A 13627-nucleotide genomic window follows, 5' to 3' on the forward strand; every position below is an offset into this window, starting at 1 on the left:
CTCCGCAGCTGCTCGGCTTTATCTCGCTAACTAGCAGTTCGGCTGCACGAGCTGAGCAGCCCACGTGACCAGCATCACCCTGCCTGCCTGCCGCTACTTTCAGACTGCAGCCCAGTATTCACCAATACTTAAGGTATTTCTGTCATTTATTGTTTTACAAATTACCGTTTTAAAACGACACTAATACACTTCATCCACAACTGTTAACAAGATATTAACCAAAAAAAAAAAAAACTAAAAAATATATTATATGACCTTACAGTTGCTTGAAGATTTTTGCACTCTCTTATAAGTAGGTTTACTATTTTAACAGGACACTGGTTAAGTGTTTAATGTCCATCAATTACATTTCGTCATTGTTTAAAAAAATGCCTTTTTTGTTTTTTTTAGTTTTGTAATTTTTTTTTGCTTCATTATTTAAACACAGCAGCTGGGAAAACGACTCCATATGACTAATATTAATATTCTTTTATATTCACTTCTATGAAAAGTTACCTTTACTGTAAAGTTGATATTTGGGAGATTTTCTTGGCAAGGGACAGGTGTGTTAATTTTATTTTAAACACCTTTTTTTTATCAGCAGATAAGAAGATAAAACGTTTGGGCGCACACTGTTACATTTTTTTTTAATCCAATATCACACTGGCTATTACATAAACACTCATAAAAAGTCCAGTTTAAATAAAAGGACAGTGGCTGTTCTCTGCAGCGAAGGGAAAGTGGATCAGATCATGGATCAGAAGGGAGACTGCTATATATTCCTTCTTAAATAATGTGTAATTACATAATTTCTAAGATTTGAAAAAATTATTTAGCTTTCAGAGACAAAACATGACTTTTGGCTTTCACTTTTAGGGGTGCTGGGACTAGCCATGTCTCTGACTGTCACACACAATAGTTATTATAGTATATAATAACTATAGGCAGATACTGGTGAAAATGTCTGTTTTACAGCATTAGTCAGCCCCTGTCAAATATATACAGACTTATGTAATATACTGCTCCATATAAAGCTACAAGTAGACCCATTTTACTAATTTTTACATTTTTCTTTGCTGTGTAGTTTAATGTTTGACTAATGCAAATTAAAATAAAACATCCCTCACAATATTATGTATTAAACATTTAAATTATACAATTACTGTACGCTACTACTAATAATAATATTAATAAAAATGCAAGTATATATTGCTCACTTCCACTTCTTTTATTTAAAAATGCATTTTTCTGTGACCATGTCTGATATGTTTGTCTTGTAAGACAATTAATTGTTTTACAAAAAAGAAAAAAACAAACAAACAATGGCGCTAAACATGATGACTGAACAACATTAAAACAAAACTGACCCTTTCAATGTGTTTACTAAGGGAGACACCTGCTGGTCAAATTATGTAGTTACACTTTCCTCTGGCCAGGACTGCTGAGACTTTTTTTTCTACAGGCTCCTGAACTCTAGAGTACAGGGAGGCTGAACACAACATACATTCATTTCTGGGAAGAGTGAGTAAAACAGTTCCTGTAGGGCTCGGGAATCATCTGTAATGTTGACTCATTGAAGACCATGGAATGACTGCTTCTCCCACTCCTCAGACCCCAGTTACAGCATGCACTGGACCCTCTCCAGTTTGCATATCGGGAGAAGATTGGTGTTGAGGATGCAGTCATCTACCTCCTCCACCGAACCTACTCTCATCTTGACAAGGGGAGTAGTGCTGTGAGAATCATGTTTTTTGATTTCTCCAGTGCTTTTAACACCATCCAGCCTCCACTTCTCAGAGACAAGCTGGTGAAGATGAATGTGGATCCTCACCTGGTGTCCTGGATCACAGACTACCTCACCTGCAGACCACAGTACGTGAGGCTCACTGACGGCACATCGGAGACTGTGGTCAGTAGCACTGGAGCACCACAGGGGACTGTGCTCTCCCCCTTCCTCTTCACTCTCTACACATCAGACTTCCAGTACAACTCTGAGATGTGCCACCTGCAGAAATTCTCGGATGACACTGCCATCGTTGGGTGTGTGAAGGGTGGTCAGGAGGAGGAGTACAAGAGACAGGTGGATGACTTTGTTGCTTGGTGCCGACTGAACCAACTGCAGTTGAACATATCCAAGACCAAGGAGATGGTGGTGGACTTCCGTAGGTCTGGACCACCCTTGCAGCCAGTCTCCATCGAGGGGGTTGATGTGGAGACAGTAAAGACCTACAAGTACCTTGGTCTGCAGCTGGACAACAAACTGGATTGGTCAACAAATACAGACACCCTGTACAGGAAGGGACAGAGCCGGCTCTATTTCTTGAGGAGACTGCGGTCCTTTAACATCTGTAAGAAGCTTCTGCAGATTTGTTTTGTCTGTTTTGGCTCAAATAATAGCTGATGTGTGGCTTAATATTATTTAGAACAGGAAAACACTCTTGGCACTAGACATTCAATTAGATTAGATAATACTGAGTTTGACCCAGCATTTATGGGTCAATTTCAGACAAAAACTGACCCATAGTATTCACACAACATCATCATCATGCACGGTTTAGGTAATGACTGACACTGAAGAGTCAACAGCGCGAGAGCCAAAAAAAGAACTATCGCAAGAGCCACTAATGTGAAAAGGGGGTCGTGTGCTGGAACTGGAGCTAAGGCGTAGCAGGAAACCCCAGCTTAGGGCTCTTACAGAGGAGAATGACTTTGAGAGGAAACGAGAAGAGAGGAGTCCAGGGACTGAATATAGGAGAGATGAGCTAGCCGAGCACAATGCCAACACACTGATCAATTTCAGGAAGAAGAGAGAGAGAGAGAGAGAGAGAGAGAGAGAGAGAGAGAGAGAGAGAGAGACTGCATTAGTGTAAATGGGCCAAACAGATGCACTCTGGTGAAGGCAGCCAGAGCATAAATAAGCATATCCTCTAGGGGGCAGTATGCTGCTACCACATAACCTTGAATAATGTTCATGTACTGAATAAACTTTCTAACTTTCACTCAGAAATGAAGGTAAATATGCCTTGGATGGAGGACATTATGACAGATAAGATCGTCTGAATATTAATAGAATGATTCAGTGTTCATATTTAATTTAATCTCTGATTCAATCCATACATCTAGTCAAACATATCATGATGAAAAGTCATCACTCCTGCAAAGCCCACGACCACTTTTATTCACTTTTTTTTTCTAAAGGATAACAAAAAGTTCATTCTTTTCTTTATATTTATACTCTATACACTCTCCAGTGCATATAAAGTGAGCTGGAGGGAATTCGCTGCACTGCATAGCCCCATAAGTGTGTGTTACGGGGCCTCCTGGAGCCCCAGTGGTGGATTCTGTTTGTGTCAGTGCCTGTGTGTGTTTGTGTGTGTGAGTGATACAGATACGGGCAGCCCATGAGAAGGTGTATTCCTGTGCTCTGAATGCGCGTGGCTTGTGTTTCATATATAAACAATAAGGCATCCTGTTGACTTCTGCCATCTGGGAGTTGAGAGCTGCTTCTCCGTGCGCTCACACTAAGAACTCTCTCCTTCACACACACAGACATTCACACAATAGCGCTTTCCTCAAAAAGGCCGGGTCTCTGTCTTTCAGCAGACAAAATATGTCACATCTATCTATCTATCTATCTATCTATCTATCTATCTATTTTACCCCTATTATTACAACATATGCCTACTTAAAATGCAGTAAAGTGGATTAAACAGAATATATTAACGACCTCTTGTTTCTACAATTATTGTCAATTTGTTTAGCTTCACTGAATTTAAAGGAGCAGTTATTAGTTATATAGTCATAGATTGTAGTCCTTTAATTTGATTCTTTGCATACTTTATTGTTCCACTTTCACCCTGTTCTTTATTAGTAAGTATGCCATAAGACCACAGAGCATATATTATTTGGATGGTGTGTCATTCTCAGCACTTCACTTCAGCGAAACTTCCCAACCAGACATATTCAGCCAACAGAATTCTTTGGACTATAATAAATGATGAAGTATTAGAGGATTACTGTAATGAACTCTGGAGCATCAGATTCAGCTCTTCTATCTCTGATAGGTAGAAGTGTCGAATGGAGTGAACAGTGAGTGGACACAGAGTTTGTTCTGTCTTTAAGCATGTACAATACCAGTCAAACATTTGGACACACCTTCTATTTTCCTGCATTGAAAATGAATACTGAAGTCATTCAGACTATGAAGGAACTCATAAGGAATCATGTAGTAACTTAAAAGTGTAAAACAAATCAAAATACCCTGTGAAGCATATAGGTGGTTCTTATCTGGGGTCCTGTTACTAGAGGTAACTCTCTGTCTTTCTTTCTTTCCTGGGTCAGTCCTGATGAGAGCCAGTTTCATCATTACATTTTTGAAGGTCTTTTTGACTGCACTTGAGGATACTTTGAAAGTTCTTGAACATTTACGGATTGACTGACCTTCAGTTCTTAAAATATTTTTTTATTTAACTAGTTAAATAGTTCTTGCCATAATCTGGATTAGAACATTACTTAAATAGAGTTATTCACTGTATACCTGTAACTCTACCTCTTCACAACACAACTGATGCTCTTAAACACAATAAGAAGGCACACAATTTAAGTAATTAACTCTTGACGAGGCACAGCTGTTAACTCAAAGCCATTTCAGGTGACTCTACCTCATAAAGCTGACTGAGGAAAAGCCAAGATCTGCAAAGCTGTCATCTAAGCAAGATATGCCTTTTTTCTTCATAGTTCGGATAACTTTAAACAAATTACAAATTGTCCATAATATTACAGTAAGTAAATGTTTATTAGGTGGACTAAAACAACAACGTTTAAGTCACCAAAGACAGAAATAGAACAGGACAGAAGTTAAATATGCTCGGTTACTTTCCACTATTGCTTTTGGAAATTGGAAACACATATGACAAGTGGGTCATTAAATGGGTGGGAAAGGAAAAATGATATTAAGTTAATGCCATTTGATCCTTTTATGAATTTGAAGAACCTGCCTATGTATATGTAAACCATCAGCAGGGCTAACAGTGGAATTGGGCCACTGTTAAAGGTGTAATAACAGTAGAGCTTTTGTTCGTGGCCATGACCTTCTACTTGCTACTATATTATATGTATAAAAGTAAATAATATTAAGGTCAAATGCTATAATTTACTTTCCTGTCCAGTCTTGCCTGTTCTGTTGGTTCAGGAATAGTAATGTCCTTAAGTATTTTGATACGCTGCTTTTGCTATTTATAGTTTGTGACTTATATTCATTATTTCTGTATTTTTGTTGGTTATACTGTATTATATTTGTATTTCTAGTAGTAATAAGTAAAAGAAAAGTCAAAAAGTCCCTAACACTTTCCTGGACATGATTGGTTGGCAATAAATGTACACACTTAATTAAACGTATCTTAAAATAAGTTAATACGTCTATGTACTTAATGTAAACATTTACTATATTAATTATTTCTCAAAATACACCATTCATTTAAGTAATATCATCATATCATCACCCTTCTAAAATAATCACTGTTTTTGCCAAAATCCTCTCATCATGATGTCGCATGCTTATCTGTGGTAAAATCACCTATACCCTCAGTTGATCAGATCATTTAATTCTAGCCCTTTAGGATAATGGTATATAACTGTTTCCTGTCAAAATGTTGAATTAGAATTAAGGTTTCTTGTTGATTCTACCTTTTAAACACCCATAACAACTGTCATATGTTGTTTGTGTTTCTGGATAATTTTGAAAAAAAGTAGTTAGGCGATTATTTTAGAAAGGTGTGGATATAAAAATAAATGAATACTTACATTTACACCATTTATTCTTTTTCCAAAGATAGTTAGATAATCAAATAATAAATACACACACCCAAAACATAATGGAAGCTATGTAGCTAAAATAATTTTGCAACAATGAGGCTACTGTAGCTAAACAATAATAGAAGCTATTAGGCTACTGTAGCTAAAATGTAAAAGAAGCTGTAAGGATACTGTAGCTGAAATTTACAAGAAGCTATGAGGCCACTGTAGCTAAAAAGTAATACAAGCTACGAGGCTACTGTAGCTAAAATGTTAGAGAAGCTAATCAACTACTGTAGCTAAAATGTAAAAAAAAAGCTATGAGACTACTCTAGCTAAAATGTAAAAGAAACTATGAGGCTACTGTAGCTAAAATGTAATATTAGCTATGAGATTATTGTAGCTAAAAAGTAATAGAAGCTCTGAGGTTACTGTAAATGCAATTTAGTAGAAGATACGAGGCTACTGTAGCTAAAATGTAACAGAAGCTAAGCGGCTACTGTAGCTAAAATGTAAAAAAAAAAAGCTATGAGACTACTCTAGCTAAAATGTAAAAGAAACTATGAGGCTACTGTAGCTAAAATGTAATATTAGCTATGAGATTATTGTAGCTAAAAAGTAATAGAAGCTATGAGGCTACTGTAGCTAAAATGTAATAAAAGCTATAAGGCTACTGTAACTAAAAAATAATATAATCTATTAGGCTACTGTAGCTAAAATGTAAGAGAAGCTAATGAGGCCACTGTAGCTAAAAAGTAATAGAAGCTCTGAGGTTTCTGTAAATGAAATTTAGTAGAAGATATGTGGCTACTGTAGCTAAAATGTAACAGAAGCTATGAGGCCACTGTGGCTAAAATGTAATAAAAGCTATGAGTTTTTGTAGCTAGAAAGTAATAGAAGCTATGAGGCACTCTAGCTAAAATGTAAAAAAAAAGCTATGAGTACTATAGCTAAAATGTAATAGAAGCTATGAGGATACTGAATCTAAAATATAAACAGAAGCTGTGAGGCTACTGTAGCTAAAAATTAATTGAAACAATTAGGCTACTGTAGCTAAAAAGTAATTAAAACAATGAGGCTATTGTAGCTAAAAAGTAATTGAAGCTTTGAGGCTACTGAATCTAAAATGTAATAGATGCTATGAGGCTACTGTAGCTAAAAAGTAATTGAAACAATGAGGCTACTGTAGCTAAAATTTAAACATAATCTGAGAGGATACTGTAGCTAAAATGGTATAGAAGCTATGATGATACTGTAGGTAAAAAGTAATACAAACTATGAGGCTACTGTAGCTAAAATATAAACAGAAGCTGTGGGCTACTATAGCTAAAAAGTAATAGAATCTATGAAGCAACTGTAACAAAAAATGTAATTGAAGCTATGTGGCTACTGTAGCTAAAATATAATAGAAGCCATAAGGATACTGTAGCTAAAATGTAACAGAGGCAATGAGGCTTCTGTAGCTAAACAGAGATACATCTATAAAGCTAATGTAGCTCAAATGTAATAGAAGCTATGAGGCTATTGTTGCTAAACAGAAATAGATTTATAAGACGTAGTTGATGTAGCTAACAAACAAACAGAAGCAGCTTAAAGTGGCTAATGCATCTAAAAGTGGCTAATGTGGCTAATAGCATACAAGCTAAGGTGGCTGTAAGGAAATATAACTAATGAGGTTAATGTAGAAAAACATGTTTTCCAATGTTGTTAATCCACCTATGAAGTAATAGAATTAACAAGGCTAATATAGGTAGTAAAAAAAGGTGCAGAAACTAGTTGGTTAATGTAGTTATAAAAAGTAACAGTAGTCCAAAAAGTAATATGACTTACATTAGCCTTGTAGCTCCAGAAAATTATGTTAAACTAAGTGAAAATAAGCAACTGTGAATGTCTAAGACTTGCGCTCTCTTTCATTTGCCATTGCTTTACTTTTAACAGGGTTTGGAGAAAACTCTTGGAAAGTCTGTCACTGTGAAAGACAATAAATACAGCATCCCTTTCATCTCTATCTATCTCTGTCTTCAATAAAATGTTTTGCCTTGTACTAGCCTACTCAGAAAACTCTCACTATCATCAGTGTACAATAAATGCATTTGTGTTCAGTGTGACGCTAACAGCGGATGATAAATGTAGTGGGTCCCACATAAACTAATACCCAATCAACTAAATGGAGACTAAATGTATTAGCATACATAGAGAAACAGCTCAAACTGTTCATCACTGTTGTTTTTTTTGTTCATCTCCGGTAGACTGCACTGTCCTGCTGAATGCCATGCCAACCAAACAGACATCCATGCTGGGAATTTCCTCACAGCCACTGACACCAACTCGCCTGCTGACCCATGACATTTTCCTGAACAATGGCCCTGACAAAGACCATAATTACATGTACCCTGTTTAAGAAAGAGACACGTTTATCCACAGAGCCACGTAGCCAGACCAGATTCACCTCAGATATGTGAAAAAATGGCTTGCATAAGTATTTTTACCCTTTAACTATGTTGTCACCTTACAACCACAAACCTAAATGTGTTTTTTATCACCTAAATATTAAACATTATTAATTATTAATATAAAAAAATAAAGATTTTAAGTGATAGGCCAACACAGAATAGCAAATAACTGTGAAGTGGAACAAAAACTGTAGTTTTCAAAATTGTAATCAAATAAAATTTTGCAAAAAGTATTCAGCCCTCTTTACTCTGAAGTCCATAAATAAAACCCAGTGCAATCAGTTGCCTTCAGAAGTCAATTAATTAGTTAAAAAGAGTCCTGCAGCTGTGTGTAATTTAGTCTTAGTATAAATACACCTGTTCTGTGAAGAGATGTAGAGTTGTAAAAAAAATTAAAGCAGGGTTAGGTTGTAAAAACATACCCCAAGTTTTGAGCATCCCAAGGAGTACTGTTCAATTCATCATTCTAAAAAGGATGGAAAAAGTATTGTGCAGACCTACCATGGCATTGCCATCCATCCAAACTGACAGATCAAGCAAGGAGAGCACTAAAGCAGTCAGAAGCAGCCAAGGGACCCATGGTCACAGTGGAGGAGTTGCAGAAATCCACAGCTCAGGTGGGAGAATCTGTCCAAAGCACAACAAGAAGTCGTGCTCTTCACAAATTTAGCCTTTATAGAAGACTAGCAAGAAGAAAACCTTTATTAAAAGAAAAAATTAAGAAGTGCTGTTTGTAATTTTTTAAGCATGTGGAAGACCGTGCTGTGATCAGATGAGACCAAAATTAAACTTTTTGGCCTAAATGCAAAGTGGCCAAAACTTTTTGGCCTAAATGCATAGGGAGGAAAAGTAACACTGCTCATCACCCTGAACACCGTCCCCACTGTGACACATGGAGGTGGCAACATCATGCTGTGGGGATGCTTTTCTTCAGCAGGGACAGGAAAGCTGATCAGAATTGATGGGAAGACGGATGGAGCTAAATACAGGGAAATACTGGAGGAAAAACCTGTTGGAGGCTGCAAAAATCTTCAGACTAGGAAGGAGATTCACCTTCCAGCAAGACAATGACCCTAAACATACAGCCAGAGCTAGAGTGGAATGATTTAGTTCAAAGAATGTTCAAATGTTAAAATGGCCCGACCTAAATTTCATTGAGTATCTGTGGCAAGACATGAAAATTGCTGTTCACAGGCGCTCTCCATCCAACTTGGTTGAGTTTGAGCTATGTTGCAAAGAAGAATGGGGCAAAAATCTCAGTCTGTAGATGCGCAAAGCGGGTAGAGACATACCCCAAAAGACTTGCTGCTGTAATTGCAGCGAAAGGAAATTCTACTAAGTGTTCACGTAGGAAGGCTGAATAGTATTGCACATTAAACTTTTCAGATTGTTATTTAATTAAAATATACCAAATATAATTTTTGTTTCACTGTACAATTACGTGCTACTTTGTGTTGGTTGCACTTAAAAGTCTGCGGTTGCAAGGTGACCAAATGTGAACAAGTTCAAGGAGTATGAATACTTTTGCAAACCACTGAGGCTGCACCTGGTTGAATCAGATGTTATTGTTGGCCGAAGTCACATCAGAAGATGAGATAATACTGTTGTTATTGCTATTCCCTATTCTCCACTATTGTTTTATTCCACTGTTGTTTGTTCCGTGCCACTGAACAGCATGTAATAAGTTCCCAATGTATGGCATTATTTATTTTCTTATTTAATACTTTCTCACTTTGAAGAAATCAGAAAGAAAGAAATGAAAAAGTAAACAGAGAAACTGATTTGGGAAGATGCTATCTGTGCCTTGCCACACTGGACTGGCAGCAAGTCAAAGACTCTGTGTTATGGAGCTCTGCAACAAAACATCAACATCAAGATATAAAGGACTGTAATAATGTGATTCAGTCTGAGAAGTCAAGTGAACTGAATGTAGAGTGAGATTCTCATATACCACCTGAATGCCACTCCTGTCCAAGCCTGAATGTCAAAGCCAGACAGGTGTCAAAGACGTGGCATTTAAAATCTGTAATCTCTCAGAAATCACTCAGACCTGATGTGATTAACAGGTAAATGGCCTGATTAGTAGGTCTGAGCAATACGGCCCTAAAATAATATCGCAATGTTTCAGAGAATTTCAACAATTTATACTTATTGGCAATATGACAAAACATTGGACACAACTTACTACTAGGGGTGGGCGATATGGCTCTAAAACAATATCACAATATTTTATGGTATTTTAACGAAAACGAAAACTTTTGGCAATATGACAATTATTATTTTATTTATTTAGAATTGTATTATTGCATGCAATATGATATGGCTAACTGAGATACTTAAAAAACGAATTTTATCAGATTTGTAACAGAAGTCAATGATCCAGAATGTCATGGTTCTAGTAATGCACTTCAAATATTTACAAATACCCAGGATTAATGTAGAATAAATGATAATGGACAGATATAATCTGTCAATAGATAGATAGATAGATAGATAGATAGATAGATAGATAGATAGACAGACAGACAGATAGATAGATAGATAGATAGATAGATAGATAGATAGATAGATAGATAGATAGATAGATAGATACTTCATTGATCCCCGAGGGGAAATTCTAGACATCCAGCAGCAGGTGTGTATAGTACACAAAGTTACAAAAAGATAAGATATAACAATACATATACATACAATAATAATAATAAAAAAATAAAAGTATAAAAGTACAGTCTAGTAGATATATAATGAGTAATTAGAACAGTGTGAATTTTTCTGTTGCTAAATTAGGTAATTATCGGTGGGTAATATTTCAGGTTATAATATTTTTCACGATATTTACATTTTTTGCCGATATTATCACGTACGATACAATATGGCGCACCCCTACATACTACTGCAACAAAATAAACGTGAGTTATTTTCATTTAGGATACCAGTTTCAAATATTTAGCAGAAAGAATGTTGCAACATTGTAGAAGCTTGTGGATGCCATGATGCTACAGCACTTGAGTGCAATAATCATAGCTAAAGACGGAGAGTGTGTGACCTTTGTTTTGGACAGGCAGTGTTTGGGCACAATGGGCAATTTTGACATGAACAAAAATGATTAAGATCTAACCATATATAGTATAGAAATGATATTTTTTTGTATAGAAAATAGATGAGAATTATTCCCAGAACCTGGACCTGTCCTGGTGGTCTAGCCTTGCTGAATGAGATTGCATCCTACTAATAAGAAGCTCATTTATGGCCTGGCATATAGAGAGTGTACAAGTGTGAAAAATGAAAGAATGACATTAGCTGGAACTGAATAAATGGAGATGGTTATCACACACAGGATTACTGCACTGTATGCCATCAGAGCCTTTTTTTCTCCTTGTTCTCCATTTCAGGCATGATCTCCTCCATCTGAAGAAATCCTAAGACGCAATATGAGGTCCATCAGAGCAGCTTAGTCCACGTAGAAGGAAACAGAGGCTGATCTGTCCCCCTGTGGCTAGAAGCTAGAACCAGAATGGACGGAGCATTTGAGGATTTGAAGATGCCAATGCCTATAAATGGAACTGAACATTTGGATATCTATATTTTTCACACATTGGTGAAACTGAGCGAAGTGGATAATAAGCCATACAGCCTGAGCTGAGTTGGAGGGAATTCTGAGTTTTTTTGAAGACATAATGTTGTTTACTCTGGTAAGAGACAGCCATGAGTGCTTTCTTTTTCTGCTCATTTCTTCCTTCCTTGCTTCATTGGCTAATTTGTTTATTCACTCTCTTCTCCAGTTCAGAAAGAAAAAGTTACAGCTGAGCTAAAGTTTGAGTTTGGAGAACACATATTTATTCCTTTTTTGAGGACATGCTGTCTTTGCTGTATTAAAAATATAACATACTCTATAAGGACACAAACATTAGGACACTTAATAATTCTTTCTTCTGAAATCAAAGGTTAAGAGTTTATCTTTCTTTTGTTGCAGTAATGGTCTCTAATGGTTTTCCACTAGAGTTTGGAGCATTCTGGGTAGGATTTGAGTGCATTCAGCAACAAAAGCTTTAGTGAGATCAGGACATTGGCCAACTCATCCTATACTCATGCACCCAAGTACTGAATGAAGCACTTAAAAGAGGCCCTTTATATCCCTCTAGCCCACACCTGGCATTAGATTAGAGCAGGGGTCGGAAATAAAGTTTGGCTGCGGGCCAGATGTTTTCCAAGCCATTACGTGGCACAAAAAAAAATTGGAAATGGAATTCCAAAAATTGTAAAATGAAGAGTAATGGGATGGAGTGTTACAGACTAGTAGCTCTCCAGCCCAGTGGGTTGTTGAACCCAATAGCAGAACAGTTTAATTCAAAGCAGGTAAACCCAAGAAGAAAGAAAAAAAAAGAAATAAATAAACACGCCGCTCCTCATGTGGGATCCAACCGGTATCGTCAGGGTCGCGGTCCAATACACTACTGCTGCCCCAGATAGTGAATTGGGACAAGGCTACGGAAAATGCCCTTATAAGGAGCCCAAGAATGGGCGGAGACTAAAGTCACAGCAAGCGCAACAGAAAGACAGGCCAGAGAAGCATTTTCTGCAGGGAAGCTCTGCACACACAAAATGAATTTGTGTCAGCAATAAGTGCAAGTTAAAGTAAAGTCAATTAATGTTTTACAAATCAGTGATGCACTGAATATTTGGCAACCAAGACTGGTTTGGCCAAAAATGGCAAATACAGTATGTGTAAAAAAGTAAAAAGCCTAAACATTGTATACTGATGACGTTTTTATTGACACAATCAAATCGCAAGCAGCATGGAGTGAAAAAATTAATAATGAGGAATTCAACCACTGGCCACATGTTTAATTTTGTTTAGTTTTGATTTTTTGGGAGAAATTTCATTTTGTGCATTCCTAAAATTCATTAAAATGGGTATTGGATAATATGGAAATATACAGTATATGGGATAGTTTCCCAGACAGAGATTAAGCCTAGGAGCATCCTGTGAGTACTGGTGAAGAACTAGAGGATGACAGACACAAACAGTGCTGTCTCTGACTTTACATCTACAAGGTGGAACATTTAGTTGATAGAGTGGAGAATATTTAGATACAGTGTTTAAAAACACCAGCAGCACTGCTGTATCTGATCAACTCCAACCAGTGCAACAAACACTATTAACACACCACCAGCATATCATACTCACTGCAAGGCTGAGAATGACCCACCTATCAAATACTACATGCTCATGCTCTGTGGTGGTCCTTTGCGGTCCTGGCCATTGAAGAACAGACAGGGTGAAAGGAAGATAATAAAAAAATATGCAGAGAAACAGGTACAGGAATACAATCCTGTAATTGTAGAACTACAATATTTTCCTATATGCTCAGAGGGGCTGAAGAAAACATGTGTAGAGAGTA

Source organism: Astyanax mexicanus, chromosome 20 (genome assembly GCF_023375975.1).
Source record: "Astyanax mexicanus isolate ESR-SI-001 chromosome 20, AstMex3_surface, whole genome shotgun sequence".
Taxonomy (NCBI): Eukaryota; Metazoa; Chordata; class Actinopteri; order Characiformes; family Acestrorhamphidae; genus Astyanax; species Astyanax mexicanus.